This window comes from Phyllostomus discolor, chromosome 10, assembly GCF_004126475.2.
Source record: "Phyllostomus discolor isolate MPI-MPIP mPhyDis1 chromosome 10, mPhyDis1.pri.v3, whole genome shotgun sequence".
Taxonomy (NCBI): domain Eukaryota; kingdom Metazoa; phylum Chordata; class Mammalia; order Chiroptera; family Phyllostomidae; genus Phyllostomus; species Phyllostomus discolor.
In genome coordinates this window covers 16893953-16913157 of record NC_040912.2, presented here as the reverse complement: position 1 = coordinate 16913157, position 19205 = coordinate 16893953, and the positions used below count along the sequence as shown (strand labels likewise).

Sequence of the window (19205 nt, the reverse complement as noted above, 5' to 3'; positions counted from 1 at the left end):
TCAGAACATTTTCTTGGAATTTTTCCTGGTTAAGCATAGACACTATAAGCTCACTGAAAAAAAGCAAGCTAATTCTATTGTACTAGAATAGTTTAAGAGTGAGTCAAAAAGAGAGCTCTCATTCTGGTTTGAAAATATGCAAACTAATCAAAAATACATCCAAAGGGCAAAAACAGGTATTTCTGTGTCAGATTACTGACGTCAACCTCACAAAATCTAAGCCTAAGACATGGCCACAAGACACTAGCCCTTTGGCACGGGGTGATCAAACTTGCATGGCACTTGGCTGGATTTAATGATACCCAGCAAAATGCTGAAGTCACCTAAAGAAATGTGAGCAAGGAGATACAAGAAACAAACCTGCAGGCCCTGGGTGTTGTCCCTTAGCCTTTCCGCCCCTCTGGGGAGTTGGTTAGCGGAAGTGTACGTTGTCTGCCTTGCTGAGAAGACGTGACGTGTGCTTACCTCGGGGTGTCCACATGCTGCCGAATAGAACCTGGGCACCAGCCAACCCAGGAACAGACTTCAGGGGTGTTAAACCCCTTCTGTCTTATTCCCCTTCACTATCCCTAGTGATTTAGGGATGGAGCCCCAAAGGGCCAGTTGGTTTAAGGGACATTCTATGCATGAAAAACATGTACTGGATTCTGAAGTGTGCGAAGAAAAATGCTTTGAAACTGTATCCAACTAAGTGGCCTTTTACCTCTTTCAGTTGTTTCCTAATCAGTAAATTAAAGATTTTATCTAGCTCCTTAAATAGTAAGTAGATTAGAATCAACTTTATATATTTAGCTCCTCCTATGCTTTATTTTTAAAGGATTTTTCCACATAGGAAAACAAAGAGACACAACTACTGGTCAGAAAACTAGATAATCATCATTCTTATCATCACGATCATCACCACCACCACTGTCATCATCTTCATCACCATCATCACATTGTCACTGTGATAATGTAATTGTTATTGTCATGTTCATGACAACGCAGCAAGAAAAATATTTCTCAGAGTTCCATTCTCAGTTTCCTACAGCAGGCAATGTGGTACACCTGGGTGTTATGGTCTCTGAGCAGCACGAAAGAAAAAAAACTCCCCATTTAAGTGAAAATGCTTTGTGTATTTATTCTTGCTGTGTATTTCGTAAGCAAGCCACCGACCTTCTCGACACCTCTTTTATCACTAAAGTTTAAGGGAATGGTTAATATGAGGGGAGACCCCCCAGAAAAATGAAATTATCTTCTGGTAGCTGGACCCCTTGCAGTACAGGCTTCCCCCACTAGGTGAGTGTTCTAGGGACCCATCTGTGTCAGTGTACCAGCTGGTGTTGTTGTGAGAGGCTGTGTTCAGCTTCAGTGAATTTTTTTGCAGACTCTTTCAACTTGTTTGCCCATTTCCTGATGGGTCATTTACGAGTGCACCTGCCCATTCCATGCCCAGCATTCAGCACTTTATAACCAAAAAATGACATCACCCCATGCCTGACCCCACCCCATTCACCCGGTTCACCCTGAGTGACATTGTTCCCCAGGATGAAAAAGTCGTCAAAGGGAAACGTTTTGCTGATGTGGAGGAGGTGAAACAAAAAACATCAGAACTGAAAGGCTTCAAAATCAATGAGTTCAAAAACTGTTTTGAGCAGTGGGAAAGAAGTCTCAGTAGGTGGATTGCATCAAATGGGGAGGATTCTGAAGGTGACTGAAGCTTAAACATGTAAGAATACACAATTTTTATAAGCAAATTCTGTGGGTGTTGGGCCCCCCCCCCATGTATGTATGTTGATAGTGATAAATGAAAACTTAACAATTGATGATTGGCATTTCTTGACATTTTAACTCAACCTTCTAAATACACCGTCTCTCACGTTTGCCTTCTTTCTCAACAGGAATGTTTTCAGGGGTTCTGACCCACATGTGGCCCAGGATGGCTGGGACTGTGGCCCCACACAGAATCGTAAGTTTACGTAAAACATTATGAGTTTTTTTGTGATTACATTGTGCAATGCACTTAATGTGTGTCTCAAGACAACTCTTCCTCTGCCAGGGTGGCCCAGGGACACCGAGGGCCGGACAGCCCTGCGACAGGAAGGAGAGCACCTGGACCCGGGTCCAGGCTTCACCGGGGTCCGAGCACACCGCAGAGGCTTCCGGGACGCTCGGACGTGGTTCCTTTCTCCCTGTTCCCTGTGGCCGGAGTCCACCTGTTATTGTCACACTTGAGCCTTAGCTCCAGTTTGTATGGCTCTTTGTAAGGTTTGAGGTGTGAATAAGGGCAGTCATACTATAAAGAAGGGTCAAAAACAACCCCCGTCCATACTCCAGTTACCGAATCAAATGCCGTTACTAAGGGAATACATGCCATCAACATGACGTCGTCGGTCATTTACAGCACCACTGTCACAATGACATGAAAGTTACATTTCTGAAGTGCGAATCGTTTCAGTCCCAGGGTGTGACGTACTTTTCAGTATGACTTATTTATCGTGACTTATTTTTCAGTGCGACTTATTGATCACGACGTATTTTCCAGTCCCGGGGCATGACATTTTTCAGTGCAACTTGTTTTTCAATGTGACTTGCTTCCCACCACTTATTTTCCAGTGTTATTTTTCAGCCCCGTGTCGAGAGCTCGGGGCTCGGAGAGCTCGGGGCTGTGCGGCATCAGGGGCTCCGTGTCTGGGTCTAAACTTCTAAGTGACAACCGCCGTCCACACGGACACAAAGTGTCTGCCTTTTCATTTTTAGCATAAGGTTCTTCTGTCACAAGGACTTCACAAGAATGATCTTTTTCTTTTTTCTTTTTTTTTAAAGATTTTATTTATTTATTTTTAGAGAGGGGAGGGAGGGAGGGAGAGAGAGATAGATAGAGAGAGAGAAACATCAATGTGCGGTTGCTGGGAGCCGTGGTCTGCAACCCAGGCATGTACACTGACTGGGAATTGAACCTGGGACACTTTGGTTCCCAGCCCACGCTCAATCCACTGAGCTATGCCAGCCAGGGCTAAGAATGATCTTTTTCTAAATAAATACTAATAATCTTTCTTGTGAAATAATGACGACTAAAAGGCAAATCAGATCACAGTGCTCTCATCTAAAACACCTCCGTGGCATCTTGGAGATCTTGTCTTGCTGTTGAAGATAAAACCCCTTGGCATGAACTACAAGAGCCTTCATCGCTTTGCCTCTGCTCACTGCTCCCTTCTGTGCCCCTTATTCTCGCAACCCACACCCCTTCTCCATATCTTACAGTTGAGGCTGCAGCCTTGGTCAGCACCTGCAGGTCCCAAAGACACCACACTCGCAACACCCACAGGCGGGCGGGCTGGCTGCCTGGGGACCACCCTCCACCTCTCCTCCCCCCGCCCCCCCAAGTCACGGGTCTGGACGGGTCAGTCATCCGGGCACTGGCCAATCTGAGATGAGATTAGCACAGGCTCCCAAATAAGATGAAATTGATGGTACAAAGACCAAAGAGTGACTAATTCAGGGCCTGTTAACTCTAACTTTAGACAAGAACTATTATCTAGTTCTATTTTTATGACAGATTAAAAATAGCTGGTTTGAACAAAGACATGGGCTGAGAGAAAGGCCTGGTTATCGGCAAGAGCTGAAATGGGAAAAGATGGAAAACATCCAAGGAAGAGGTCAGAGAAATTTAAAAACTTTTATTAAAAAGTTGCAATACAGGGCAACCTGCATTATTCAGAAATAGCTAAATCATGTTTAGAGTATACTTTATTTATATTATTATGCATTGGTAGAAACTTTTATAAGACATTTTACAAAGACTGTGATAAAATGTTTACTAACATGAAAGGGAGGGAAATAAAGAATAGGACTTTATTATCTAAAGAGATTAAACTTGTGTGGAATAATTACACAGTTCTTGATAAGTGTAATACCATTTTGTTTGGAAGTTTTGACACATAAGAATAAAGTTGTTCTATATTAGGAAAGATTCTAAACAAACAATGACCATGTGTTTCTTTCTTAATTGTATTGACTCTTGACAATACTTTTTCAAAGCAAAAAGAAATATTTATGTGTCATTCAGAGGTTTTTATCCTCAGTTACACCAGTTCTTGATATTTGTATTTAAAGGGAGTTGTAAGCACTGCTTTCCATGTGGGATAGCAGTTTCAGTTCGAGGTATAATTCCAATGTCTTAGCATTGAGGTTTGATGGTATAAATGCCTACAGGGCCATGGAGATAAGAAAGTCGAGAAAAAGGGGCTTCCTGGGTGACCTGGTAGATGCTGGAGGCCATGCAGTTATAAGGATAAATGATAACCTGGTAAAGGGAATGTTAAACCAGAAGAACATTCTCTGCCCCAGCATAGTTCCCACACAAAATTTGGGAAAAGGGACATTTATTTTCATTAATGCACATTTCTGTAAAAAAAAAAACCCACATGGTATTTTAGATTGTGTCACAAGAAAAGGAGAAAATAATCTCAATGAGGTAGGGTAATGAGGTATTTCCTTATGGGCTGAATGGTATCACTACTCATTTCCTTCTGGGCTGTAACTAGAAAAAAACTTTCATTTCACTGCCTATTACTAAGCAGAAGTGAAAAATGAGATTCCTCTAAGCATTTCTGATTCACATTCCCCTTTGCCATTTCTCCACTGTGACCTGCTTAGTGCATTCCACATTTCTGTGATTTAAGGTTCTTCTTGTAGTTCTTTTTTTAGCATCCCCCCAATACCATTGTTTCTGACTTTTTGTAAGTGCATGATGTAATATGTGCACTGAAAAAGAGTGAAAATACTTGCTACTTCTCTTCCTAAAAGAATAAATCTTTTAAAAAATTGGGCATTCAGATAGCAAATATATCTAGTACATGCCTGGGAAATTTATAATAAATTCAGAAAATAATCTTCTTATAGCAGGCCCTCAGTGCATAGCATGACATCTCACACCTTTACTAATGAACCACAGAGCCATCTGGTGTGGAAAGACAATGACTTGGGAGACATACTGCGTGGGAGAAACACCGAGGTAACTGTCGCCAAGGCAAGGCCATTCAAAACGAACCCTGAATCTGGACTGGCAGTTGCCTTTTGAAAACTATCTTATTCACACAATCCGAATGGCATCTGAGAGCAATAGCATCCTAGAGCAAATTACAGCCTTTTTTTTTTTTTTGAACACCCCCCAAATATGGTTCTGCTGGAGTCAGAGTCCAAAGACTCAAGTTTGATTCTAGGGACTATCGCTTAACCTTACAAGCTGTGTGACCATGAGCTATTTCCTCAACATCCCTGTGTTTCAGCGTCCTCATCAGGAAAGCCACATATAACAGCACCTACCACTCATAGGTAGTTCCTAGGCACATTAAGGCACTTAAATGCCCAGCATACAGCTAATGCTTGGTAAACTTCCGTTATTTCTCTCACAAAGGTAAGTAATTATGTAGAAAAAAAAGGCACTTGATAAAATTAAAAAGCCCTTGTGGAATCCCTTTCCAGTACCTTTAGCTGATGACATCAGAGAGGGCACTGTTATTTCCTTGCTTTCCCGAGCCATATATGGTTTCATCAGGGTCACTGCAGGAAGTGGTCCAGAAATCTGGGGTTGTTTTAAGCCAAGTAAGGATAATGAAAGAAAATACCTCAGCTCCAGTCATGCTCTCATGAGAGGAAGGTGCCGGGGGCCACTCACTGAGGAGCTGCTCTGTGGCCATTGCTCCTGAGACCGGGGCCTCATTAAGGAAACACAGAGACCGCGGTGTCAAAGCAGCAGTCAGTGACCCTTCTGTGCAGCTCCCGTCCCAACACACAGGGCCCTCTGCCTGTCCTCCCTTGCGGCGGGCAGCGCCAAAACGGGGGTGGGAGGGTTTCAAAGAGTTGATTAGCTTTGTGAGCTAACGAACCAACTGAAGTGAATAAAATGATTAATATGGGACACAGAAGAACACATTCACTCAGGTTGCATCCTAAATCAGCTCTCTGATCATCTTACTCAGTGCAGTGAAAAACCTCTTTGTTCAGAAAGCTTGACATCAAATAACATGAGAAATTCAAATAACTCCAAACAAAGCAAAACAAAAACTTAGATGTTTCATGGTCACGGCTACACACAAAGGAAAGCTGTAATCCTCGGAGAAACAGACCATCAGTAGCCGTGCCCCACAGAGCATGCACTGGGGAGACCGCACCGTCCTCCTCTACGTGCTGGGATGGTGTAAGCAAAGTGCCTGGCTCTATTCTGTTCACATCTGCCTTCTCTCTTTTAACTAACTGAAGTCTTGCGTTCTTATTTCAATTACTTGAGGTTCAAATTTCCTCTTAACATTTTTCTAGAAAATAAAAAGAAATCATTAAATATCATTATTCTAAAATGCTGTGGCTTACTTTACTGAAAGAGAGAGAAGGGAAAGGGGAGGGGAATCATTATGGGTATTTTAAATTGTGTGTGCCATGCAAATAGAGAACTTCAATTAGTTCATTTTTCTAAGTATTTTACATGAATTATCCTGTTCCTTCTCACAATAATCCAATTTTTTCCTGTCTTACAAATAAGGAAACAGCCTCAGAGAAGCTGAGTAATTTGCCAAAATAATCGCAGTAGGTTGTAGAAAGTAAAAGCCAACCCAGTTCCATCTGCCTCTGGACCTTTGCGTACTGCCGTTCGCCACGCTGTAGTCAGCCCCAGAGAAAATCTCCCAGAGCCTGATTCCTACAAGGAACTGATAGCGGGGAGGAAAGGCATTGCCCGTTCTAGAAAACAGTGGTGGGCAGTAAGTCTCTGCTCAAGGCTTACTTCCCTCTTTTGTGGTGGCTGAGTTATTCTCTGGGTTCAACCTAAGAAGCATAAAACCAAACACATTGCCTCACTGAGCAGGATATCAGTAATGAGCATGCAGACGAATTCCTGGCAGAGAGGACTGAAAAAGTAAATAGCTTGCTTGGAAAGAGTATTTGAGCTTTAGAATGGAATGGAATTAATTCTTTTAAGTGGAGGAAAGTAAATGTTGGCACATAGTTTCTTGCTTAAGAAAGAAAGAAGTTATCAATCCATGCCCTGAGTTGTAAATAATTAAGCCAGCTTCTTCCCAGAACCCACAGCCCTCCTTGCCAGTGATGAGAGCACTCAGGACTTTGTTATTCCATTTTATTAATCAGCACTGACAGTGGTTGGGAAGAGACTAAGATAACAAAGGACCCTGGGACTTAGCTGGGTTCCCATGTAATTCAATGAATTATTCTTTTGTTCCAGTTCAGGCTCCAGCACTGGTGTGTCTTATCCCGTATCTCCTCCTCTAGATGGGCTGTAACCCTCACTACCCAGCTCTTCACCTCCAGAGCCTTATATGGGTTTGCAATTCTCTCATATGCTTTACTTGTTATATCTCAACGGCATCGTTAACTCCTCAAGGCCCAGGACAGGCCATATATGTCACTGCAATCCCAGGATGCAACAAATAGTGTGAATATATATATTTTACTTGCAATCAACCAAGATAAAACATTCAGCATCATAAACTTCCACAGGCCTAGCATGGTTCTCCATGTAGAGAATCACAGCAGTAAAAAGAGGTGAGTCCTTTTATATTTGCTGGAAACTGCACACGTACACTAGTTATGTCAAACAGCAAGTCTGATATGGTGCTAACAGCCATGCTGGTGTGATTTTTATTTAATCCCTACAAGCAGCCTGTCAGGAAGGGGTGACAGTCCTCCCCAGGCTCCCCTTTGAACCCATGTCCTTAACACTCTGCTACTTTGCCACCTCCTGAGAGGACCCACAGTCAGAAGGAATTTCAGATCTTGAGTTTACAGCGCAAGAACGAAAGACAGAGAGGGTGACTGGCCCCCCTGTGGCTAAACTACTGTTAATGGCAGAACTGAGCTGGACCCCAGTGTCTGGTCCTGAGCTCGGGGTTCCTTCACTGCAGCATGCCTCCGTGTTTGGGAGACAGTCCATATATGTCATTCATGTGTGGCTTTAATGTTTTAGAGGAAAACTGGAGTAATATAAAGGTTCTCAGTCCTCTGCCTACTCAGTTCATGGCACCGAGTGATCCTTACAACACGGTCAGACATAATAACTGGTTGTTCTAAAGGTAGCATCCTGAACCACTTAGTGTTGGATGAAAGTATATTTCTTTACTACAAAGTGGGGAGGTTGGCTAAGAGTCCTCAGCAATTTGAGATTTGGCTTGATGAAAATTTTCAGGCAAAATTATGCTTGATGAGTAATTCTGCTAGGATTTTTCCTAGTAGAAAAACATGGGCTTAGGCTTTTGTTTGTTTATCTTTTTAATTTATTTTTGGCTACCAAGTATTTCCAACATGAAAGGAGAGACTATACTGTTCATACAAGTATCTATAGGTAAGAGGAGCTAGGGTAAATGTATGCTAATATTTTGCTGCATATAGGTCCAAACTCCAATTAGAAGAAAACAAAAATGTAATTAAAACAGCTAATGACCCACTGCTTAATTGCTTCTTTCTCTTTAAATATGATCACTTTACTTGCCATGCATCTCCCCATGCATGTCTTTTATACGTTTAGTACACATAAGTGCATGTGATCCCAGATAACACAGAACTGATATACCTAAAACGTATACAAAAGGTCCATTTCTCCATCAGGGAGGATGTTAGTGTTGAGGGCACTATAACTGCCATGTTTCCAGTGCTTTGACAAAACCTCACGTGCGTGGCTTTCTGGCCATGCATCTGTGATTTTATATTGTTGGAGACAACCTCATATCCCTGGAGGTGCAGCTTTCTGTGAGTTTGCTGGGGCCGAACCAAGAAAGAAGGCTTAAGCAGACTTCTAAAGAAATGACTCATTAAAACATGCTGTAGAGATGAGGAAGGCTGTTATCTTTCAGAGTGCAAAATGACCTTGGAGTGTCAAGAACTACACGCACAGCCCATGGACATGAACTAAGGTGGGAGAAATTGCTGAAGGCTAGGGCGGGGGTGGGGGGGACTTGGTGGACAGGGGAAAAGGAGGATAATATTGGGACAACTGTAATAGCATAATTAATAAACATACTAAAAAAAAACACAACCCAACAACAACAACAAAAGGAATTTCTTTGGGTTGAATTCCATGAAAGTTTGCCACTGACCTGTGTTCATGAACCATGCAACAAGAATATGACTTCAGGAATAGCTTCTCTTGATAAATAAACAATTAAGAAATACTGTGGACAGGATTTGCTCAGTTATTCTTAATTATATAATCCTGAACATTTACAGAATTGTTTAGGAATTTTAACTGTTTATGAACCTTACAAAGATGACTTAATTCCAGTATTAAAAGTGTTATTATTTCAGAAAAAATGTATATGAAGTGTTACATAGTACATGGATCCTTTTTCTCCTTACTTTCTTTACTCAGCATTATGTTTTTGTTTTAAATTTCAGTTAGAAAGTGTTGTCATTAGGTATATAAATTACAATTAGGTGTTAAGGTATATGACAAGTATGAGCATAAGATATGATTGTGAAGAAGAAACATGTTTAAATAGCAGATCTCATTAAGGCAAGGGATATTGTTTATCTTAAATTATGCATCTTGTAGTCTTTAATGTAGGTAGTATGTACTTCTTAAAGCTGAAAAACTGACATAATAAAGTGTGGAGCTATAACAATACCAAGGATCACACGCAGAGAACCAAGCTGTCAAACATCATAAGAAAATCCAGGATGAGGGAGACCCATCGGAGAAGGGTGGAGGATTCCAAACGCTCTCGTATCCCAGGCTGCTCAGCCCATTCACGGCCTTCCCAATGCTCTGTCCCCACCGCTGTCATCTCCTGGGCTTACAAAGACTCCCTGTCCTCTGTCCACCCAGTTCTGAGTTTTATAGCCCTGGCGGGAAATGCCAGTGGAAACTCATCTTCTTCCTTTCCCTTGAAAATGTGCCACCCAGCAAAATCCTCCAGCAAGCAACCCACCTGCCCTGGAGCTCTCCTGCAAATGTCCTCCCTTCGACAAATTGTTTTGCATTTCTTACTTGCTGCATTATTCATGCTTTTAGTCTGAGAAAACTCCTCAAGGCATTTTATTCCTTTTGACACAAATTTTTCATTCCTCACATCTGTTATTGTGTGAGTAAAGCATGCACATTTGTAAGTAACTTTAATAACTCAGTGCCTTCTCGGGTGATATTTCTCCAGGACTCTCCTGTCATAGCACATGAAGTGGATGGTCCTGACTTTGTAAATGGCTAAAGAGATGAATGAGACTGGTCTCTAACTGACCTCCAAATTAGATAAATGCCAGAATCACCAGCACAGGGACCAAATAACCTAGATCATTAGATTTGCTTGTGTAGAAGTCACTTAATAGTTTTACAAATCACTCGCATTTGTACTACCTTATTTGATGTTCACAACAGTGAGATCTTAAAAAAAAAGTGTCATTTAAAGCTGCAGACTACTGTCCCTTCTAATTTGCCTCTGTCTTCACATACGTATCATACACTACAGAGTACAGAGACAAGGAAAGTTGGATATGGGCTTGTCTTTTGGAATCCAAATCAAAGAGGTAAACACATAAAACACCTGAGAAAAATGAGCATTTTGAAGACAGCATTCTCCAGAGGCAGGGGCCTGCTCACCCTCTGACGAGGCCCACTTGGCTGTGGACATTTTCATGAAGAACTGAGATCAGGGCTAACTAACCTATGTTTCTGGGATCGTGTCTGGAAAGGGGTGCCCTTCTGAATTGCATTAAGATGATAAAAGATTAGGTGAGAGCGCTGTAATCTGCACTCGGGACTGGCAGGTCTGTGTGGGTGCTGTAACCCCAGCCCCACATCCCCAGGAGAGGAGTGCAGCACGGTGCGGCCCACAATCAAGGTCGTGTCTTAGCCACATGCACGCTGCCACCAGCGAGTGTTCTCTCCCTCCACACAAAGTCTGGCGGTGCCTGCAATGTGAATATGTCTTCTCTAGTCTGTTTAACCTGTCTCTTGAAGACTGTACACATTGCAATGTTATAGGCTGAATTGTGCCCCCCCCAAATTTACATGTTAAAGGTCCCCCGTCCATACTTTACAATGTAACTGTATTTAGAAATTGGGTTTTAAAGAGGTAATTAAGTTAAAATGAGTTAGGGTGGTGTCCTTAAAGAAGAGGAACAAGGGGTATCAGAGGAATGGCCACGTAAAGAGGCAACCAGAGGGCGTCCAGCCACCAGCTAAGGAGACAGACTTCAGGAGAAACCAGCCCTGCTGGCGCATGCACTTGGATTTCCAGAGCTATGAAAAAATAAACTCCTGTTGTTTAAGCCATCAAGTCTACGGTATTTTCTTACGGTAGTCCCAGCTAACTAATGTAATAATTAGTTCCAAACACATCACCTGCACAAAACAGACTACTCTGCAATTTAAAAACGGCATCACTTGGGGTTTTGAGCTCTCAGACACATTCATCCACAGACCCTCAGTCTTACAACACCCTGCCCCTTCTTTCCTCTGGCTTTGAACGTGGCTCGTTAGTCATCCTTTATACCAGCGATTTTCAACCCATGTGCCACAAGAATTTTTAAAACATGCAATATTTGACTATTTAATTGGGGGCACTGACCTCTTTTCCTTTAGATTGTCAAATATGTAAATGACGAAAACCCAACAATAGCTGTCCAGTATGAATGAATCAAAATTATACCTATTTTTTGACAGACTGGCAAAAGATGTATATATTTTTTGGTGTGCCACAGAATTTTAGTACTTAGTTATGTGTGCCATGAGAAAAAAGGTTGAAAATTGTTTTAAAATAAAAAAAATAAATAAAAAAATAAAAAGGAGAAAACTGTATTTGAACAATGATTAAAATTTAAAAAAAAAGAAAAAAAAAAAGAAAATCGCTGCCTTATACCATGGGTTCTTGTGATTGGTAGGCACCCAGCAGCTTTAGACCCTGAGTTTTCCCACGAAAAGCCACACTCTGTCATCAGATCTTCTACGTGTCACAGAGCAGAACATGCCTATCAACTTCTTCACTGTGGTTTCCACTGATAAAACCACCCCTCTTCGTTATTTAAACTTTGATATACAGCACATTCCCAGAAGTTCCTTGAACTGGTTTTGGAGAGCTTTAGGAAATTCGTCTTACCCCACTCGCAGTACTATATGGTTAAACTGGGCATTTAAATCTACCCTTGCGACTGCTTAGATCTGGTTTCTGAAATTACTTTGTAGTTTCCAGTTTCTTTTTCTTGAGGCAGTAGTGATAACCAGCCACCGAGGTAAGTCTCTATTGTCATCCTACCTGAATCCCTCTTCATCTACTTCTGTTTTCCACGCTGCTCTCCTGTTTTCTCCTTGAGAACTGTCACTTGTTTGTATCTGGATCCTTACTTCTCAGTCTCTGCATATACAGTTCCCAGAAAAGAATGCAAGAACGACACTTTGCAAAATATGTTGATAATAGCTTTGATTATGTAAAACCTTGGTGGGCTATGTATTCATTGCCCTGGAAGGGCTACCTGCCTGTTTTCTCGGCTCAGTCACACCGCTCCCCGACCTGAGCACCTACCTGTGCCTTTCTCTCCACCATGCTGGGAGGACTGGAGGCTCACTGTAAACCTCTCATGGGAAGAGCCCTTTCCAAGTGGTGCCTGAGCTGAACTCACAGCAGCAGGGTGCTATTGACAATATGTAATAACAAGTAAGGCACAGGCAGAGAGGAATCAATATGGATGTCTAATGTTATGTAGCAATAATGAGTCATCTTCAAAACGTCTGTAAGAAAGGCCCAAAGGAACATTGAAGTGCATCAGTGATCTTCTGTAGGACCAGGCTTTGCTAGGGGCAGAATGCCGTGACACTTGCTTGTCACTTAAGAGGCACAGACTCACATGAGGGGAATGACAGCTTCCCTGTCCCTCACTGGACTGCCACCCTTTGTGGTCATCCTGACGCTGTGGCCATCATTTGTCCATCACAGACATACAGCTTCCTGAGGCTGCAAGAAACCCGGGTCTTGTTCCTCCCTGTTTATGCAAATGAACCTGAAGGTACTGAGACGCAGGGTTAGTTAACTAGGTCCCCACCTCATTCAGTCACTCATTCCACTAAAGTTAGTGGAATTCCAAATACAGAGCCGGCACTGAATTCATTGAAAAATTTAGTAAATGAATAAAATGAATAGGTATGTGGATGAATGACTAAAGCCACTTTGTTCACAAATTCTCCTTGTAGTGCAAGTCCCAGGTATACTCAAAATACAAAGCCTTAACACCAAGCACAGAGTGGGCAGGAAACCTTTCTTTTGCGGGGAAGTAGGAGACCAAAGCAGAGACACTTACACTCAAGGTATCACTAATAAGACTGTCACTACTTGGGAGGAAGGAAAGGAAACAAAAACATGTTACTAATTCAAAGTGGTGGCAACATGTAAGGCTACCTATAGCTCTATCATAAATATTTCTACATACTCCTGTTTTCAAATCAATAATGGTTAGAAATCTACAGGTTTGTTATGACTTACCACAACCTTAGAGAGGCTTATGTCACAAAGATTCCATTTTACATATTAAAATTTGATCACTTCATAATTTATGTTATTTCTCAGGTCTTCAGTTGCAGCCAGGGTGAAATATCAAATTATTTTTTAAAATAGATAAATAAGCCCTGGCTGGTATAGCTGAGTGGATTAAGTGCCAGCCTGCGAACCAAAGGATGGCCGGTTTGATTCCCAGTAAGGGCACATGCCTGGGTTACAGGCCAGGTCCGCAGTGTGGGCCATGTGAGAAGAAACCACACATTGATGTTTCTCTCCCTCTCTCTCTTCCCCTCTCTCTCAAAATGAATAAATAAAATCTTGGAAAAAATTTAAATTAAAATAGATAAATAAAAACATCAAAAATCTATTGCATTATATATTTTGTATTTAAAAATTGCTGCAGTATGTTTACTGATTGGAATGGGCCATATACATAATCCTATATAATATATAATTTTAGATAATCCTTTTATGCATGGCTCTGATAGTCTACAACTTTATTTGTTAGAGTGTTTTAGGAGATATATCAATTCCCTTGCTCCAGGGGTTCCAATTACCTTATTCAATATCCAGAAAGTATTTAATCTTTGTATCCCAATCATTAAAATGTTTACCTTTCCCCCCCAAAAAAGAGAAACAACTGTCAAAGTCACATCTTCACAGTTAATTATAACGGGGCCTCTCTCAAAGTCTTTTCCTGTATGAAGGACTTAGTCAAACAGAATTATTTCTTCTTCAGCATTGTTTAGTCAGGGTTGTAGTTTTTCTAAGACTTTTTTAAACACTGGAATGTTTTGGAAATACAATCTCCTTTATTAATGTAAGAGCCTTGCCCGTAAACTTGAGTTAATTCTGTTGAGTCAGGACTTACTGATAGATTCCTGAATTTACTCAGAGCTTTAAATGTTTTGTTCCAAGTGCCCTTTGCCCCCAAGGAATCAAGGAGTGCATTTAATGGAGTTGTCACTGTAATATTTAATAAGGAACCTTGTGTAAGTTTTTAGAAACTTTCCATTTGAAGGTGTTTTTTTGCTCCTAAATAATACAGAGCCTATCAATATACAAACGGGCTGAGAAGGCAGGATGGCGGTTTGATTATGCTTACCCTGCATCCCCGGGACATGGGCAAATGGAATTTGAGAAGCTGGTAGTTCAGAGAGAAGAGAAGTCTTCGAGTCCACTGCTTTTACTATGTGCACAGTTGAAATGAACTGTTAAATGAGCTTTGAGTGTAGCTAAATGTGAATTTAAAAAATTAGACTCTTGGTTAACACAAGCGTGTCCGTTGTTTTGCCACAAAACCACAGGGGCAGCATCGGGGAGGAGTCGCAGTGATGGTGACAACCGCTCTCACGATTTTTCATGTTTAATAGGTTTTGTAAATCCTTCCAGACAGTGAGCTTTCATTCAAGGCCTGTCTACATGTAAACTGAACTTTTGATGGGTTATTTTTGTCTGCCTTCTCTGTAATTATATATTTGCATGCCTAGCTCCTCCAATTAGAAAGGAAATGAAGTAAGAATGGAAAGACTTTTTTATTTATGTCTCATGCTGTGCATAGTGCTTTAGATGTAATGGACAATGAACAGTTTTCTCAGAAGCAGTTACTTCATATATTGTTCTGAATATAATAGATCTACGTCTATTCTTCTTGCCAATGCATAAAAAGAAGACGAGGAAACAGAGGACGGGGGAGACCAGGTGAGGAGGAAGAGGAAGGGGAAAAAAGAAGAGACTAACAGTGACTGGACTATCATAATTAAAACAATGACTTTCCATTGAAATTTATTTGGATCATTGCTCACACATCATAGGGTGCTTGACTTGGCATAATTTCGTGTTCCTTAAATACTAGTAGTTAAGTCACTATCATGTTCTAGGGAATCCTGAGGATTTTTCCAAGGATGCTTTTCAAAGATCACAAAGTTAGACACTGCAAATATTTTCACACCTTCTCCACGTTTTAAATTGAATGTGCAGGTGAATATTTGTAACACTGTTCTTTGTAAACCAAATTAATATTTGACAAATATTTTTTCCGTAAGTGGCCAGTAAAGTTGCAAATTGATTTGACAACTGGGTTATTTTTTTTTTTACTGAATTAAGTTAATAATTCAGTGTTTTGTAATTGAGTAACAAACTCACAAATATCTGTGCAAAGACTGTCCAAAGAGCAGTGTGAGCTTTATCAGGTTTGGTCCTCGGCCAAAATTTTAATTAGTGAGGTTTGTTCTTAGTATCTCTCCCTATCAATTGTTGCACTTTGTATTCACTTTAAGTTTTGCCCTTTTCTCAAAACACTCTGTCTCCAAGTCAGTGACACATTCTTGGTACTTTTCAGGACTCCCTTCACCTATAAAAATATCCCATGTCCCTTTGCTAACACTGGTTTAACGAATGTGATTATTTGGGCTCCGGGGCAGAAAGCCTGTTGACGATTTACAGTGTGATCCTTCCCAGAGGCCACTTTTATTGTTAACAGTGGCTTTCAGTGTTTGGTACCTGGGATGACTGACTGTCTCAGTGTGCCTGGGACTTTCCTGGTTTCAGCAATGAAATTTCCAAGTCTCAGGAAACCCCTAAGTCCAGGCAAATTGGGAAATGTTGCTTACCCTAATTGCACTGAAGAAACTCTAAAAAATGACAGTCTGGGAAGGCTTGTTCAGCTTCCCTCTCAAATTGCAGTTCCCAGTTGGAGATTTTTCTGCCTCTCCTCTCACATCCCTGTTCTGGATAACTTGCGCCACCCTCCGAGTCCAGGGCGCCCTGTTTGTGTTCCCCACCCACCACAGCCTGCAGGGCAAATTCCCTAGATTTGCTCCGTGTGCCTGCTGGGTGATCTAGGCCGCCCATTATTTAGGTTTTCTCAGCAGCAGACGATAATCCCGGTCATCTCATTGTTCACTAAAACATAAACAAATGAATAAAGGGATTCGGATTTATGTCATAGCCCTCACCCAGGGCACCCAGGCTGTTCTTAGACTGTCTTTATTGGCAGCACTGAGATTCCATAGTGACAACAAAGAAAACCCTAGGGAAATTATCTACAAGCATGTATTATCCACACCAATAGTTTTCATTAGTTCCAGGAAGCAAAGTTTGATGACATACGTTGCCTGAGGTAAAAGGACAGCGATGCGAAAGAGTCGCAGCTCTCTAGGTGTGCCACCCCCCACAGCTCTGCTCATTCTGTGGGGCTGGAAGGCCTATCCCTTCTCAGGCATCTGTGATTTGCCTGTGATAGAAAAGGAAGGCAAACTTAAAAAGGCTCATTGCAGGATTGCCCAAAAGGCATCTAAACAAAGTAGTTGGTTTGAGTAAATAAAAGGAAACAAAACTTGACCAAATCGTTTTTGTTAGGGGCTGAATTATGCTCTCCTCGCCCTGGCTGGCACATTTTAGTCTTGGCCCCAGGTACTAGGAATGCCACTGTCTTTGGAGACAGCGTCTTTCAAGAGGTAACGGAGCTCAAATGAGGTCAGGAGGATGGGCCTCAATCCAGTCACTGGTGTCCTTCAGGGGAGACGAAACTGGGACAGAGATTCACACACAGGGGCAAAACCATGTGAAGACACAGGAGACAATAACAAGCTACAAGCCAGGAGTGAGGCCTGGGACAGATCCTTCCTTTGTGGCCCTCCGGAGAAACCAACCATGACAAGACTTTGACCTTGGGCTTGCATGAAAATGAATTTCTGCTGGTTAAGCCACCCAGTCTATGGTGCTCTGCTGTGGCAGCCCTAGCAAACGAATGCACTTTTCTAGTAGATAAACACAGAATGCACCAAGTGGTTAACATAGAGCTCCCTTTAAGGACAGAGTTGCAACCTTGCTCAGAGGGGGAACCCAAAACTGGTGGCGTCACTCCTCGCAGCTGGGTTGCCGCACTCACATCAGAATTTGGACTCTTTTTCCCTAAGCACACAGTCATCTCCTCAGCAACCAAAATGGGGAAAAACAATACAAATCCAAAGGTTCTCTGAGAGTGTGAAAGGAGGAATTACGATTTTTTTTTTCCTGAACTATCAGTCAAACCTCTCGAAAATAGCTTTAGGAATGTAACATCAAGTGCTCTCTCCTCATCTTCTCGCGAATACCCTTGATCACTAATCTTTCGTTTTGCGGCAACCCCCAGCATTCCCCACAACCCTGAGCATGTAACAATATGATATTCTCTCCGGAGTGGCATTTCTCCAGAGTAAATGGTAAATGTGACTGAACATACAATAAACACGAATTGTGTTTTCAGAAAGAAAGTTAATGTGTTCTTTTAAAAAATGGGCAGGGTGACTTGCACATGTGAATTATTTCTCAATAAAGCATATGTATACAAAGCAAACACACACGCCATCTTTCTAGGTCCCTTTCATTTTGCCGTACTTTTCCCTTAGAATCATCTAAAGGACCACTGATTAGAATCATCTAATTCACTTAGCTCACATTGCTGTTTCACTTTCCCCTTGGACAGTATTTAGAGGTTATTACTAATTCAAAAGGGGAGATAAAAGTCTCCAATGAAAAGTCGCATAGCTGAGAAAGATGGAAATACCACTGACCTTAGACTTGCTTTTGTCATTTCATTCAGAGAAGGTCCATAGAGTGTCCCGGGCTGTTTTTCACTGGCAGGTCAGCCATGGGAGCCTAACTACAGTTTTCTCAGCCAGTCACTCTGGAGCCTCCTTCTCTAGACCCGTCTCCCAGCTTCTCCCTGGCAGCAGGTGGGGTACAACTATCAGGTTATAGGTCCTGCTGCAGAGGGAGCAGTTAAAGGGGATCTGACCCTGGGCCTCCGCACCAGGTGAACCTGTAGTCTTGATGGGGTTTTAAATGGTTCTGTCATGTCATCAGCAATTTATTGATGGTCTGTGGAGGGTAGATACTGCTGGTGAAGTCTCATTTACTTAGCATTTGATTTACTGCCGAAGTTTACAGAAGCAGGCCCATTGCCCAGTCTCACAAGGACTTATATGACTAGCTTCTTCAATTACACTTGAAGGATAGAGGTTTCCTGATACAGAAAATAGAGCTGAGGTTAATCTCACTCACATTTTTAGTGGAAAATTGCTTTTGGCTTCTCCAACAACCACCTCTTCCCAATTGCCAGGAACGGATTTTTATTTCCCCAGGCGTAATCAATGACTCTCGAACCTGGTGGCCTGGATGGAGTGGCACAGACAGAGCACGTGACCCAGGCCTGCCCAATCAAAGGACCACTGATTACAGTCCTCAGTGATTGGCTGAGGGATAAGCACAAACCCTAAATTGGTCCAATCAGAGGGGCTCTTTTTGTGGCATTATCAAGAACTATTCTCTTGCCCTACCTGTCAATCAGGATTCACTCAGAAAAGCTGCACCACCAGCATGAGATACCACAAGGACTTATTACAGTGGCTTGATGAGACACCTTTGTGAGAGCTGGTCCGAGTCCTACCTTTTTTTGTTTCATCTCTGGCGCTAAGGCAAAAGTTGTAGGTCAGGTTGAGTGAAAGAAAAGGGGGACATGGCCTGGGGGAGAGGAGGGACAGCTAGACTCTGCATTTGTCTCAGGTCCCTCCCTGGCCAAGCCTGCAGCCCTGTTGCTGTGGAGAGCCCTCAGGAGAAGTGGCACCCTCACTGCAGACCCACACGCACACCTGGCCAGGATTTGGGGGAGAGAAGGGTGGGGGCTGGAGGGAGACTGCCCTGCAGACCAGCAGCGGCCTCCCCCACTAACGAGCAGAGTCAGGGGCGGTGTCC

General features: G+C 42.2%; 1 protein-coding gene across 1 annotated transcript in view; it reads right to left on the bottom strand.

Annotated features, from left to right (window-relative positions):
- Positions 1–17875: 17875 nt before the first annotated feature.
- MACC1 (MET transcriptional regulator MACC1) overlaps positions 17876–19205 on the bottom strand; it is a 59269-nt gene continuing 57939 nt past the window's right edge. The window contains exon 6 of the mRNA XM_036010533.1: positions 17876–18215. The gene's annotated coding sequence lies outside the window, so the exon portion shown is untranslated. The remainder of the gene's footprint in view (positions 18216–19205) is intronic.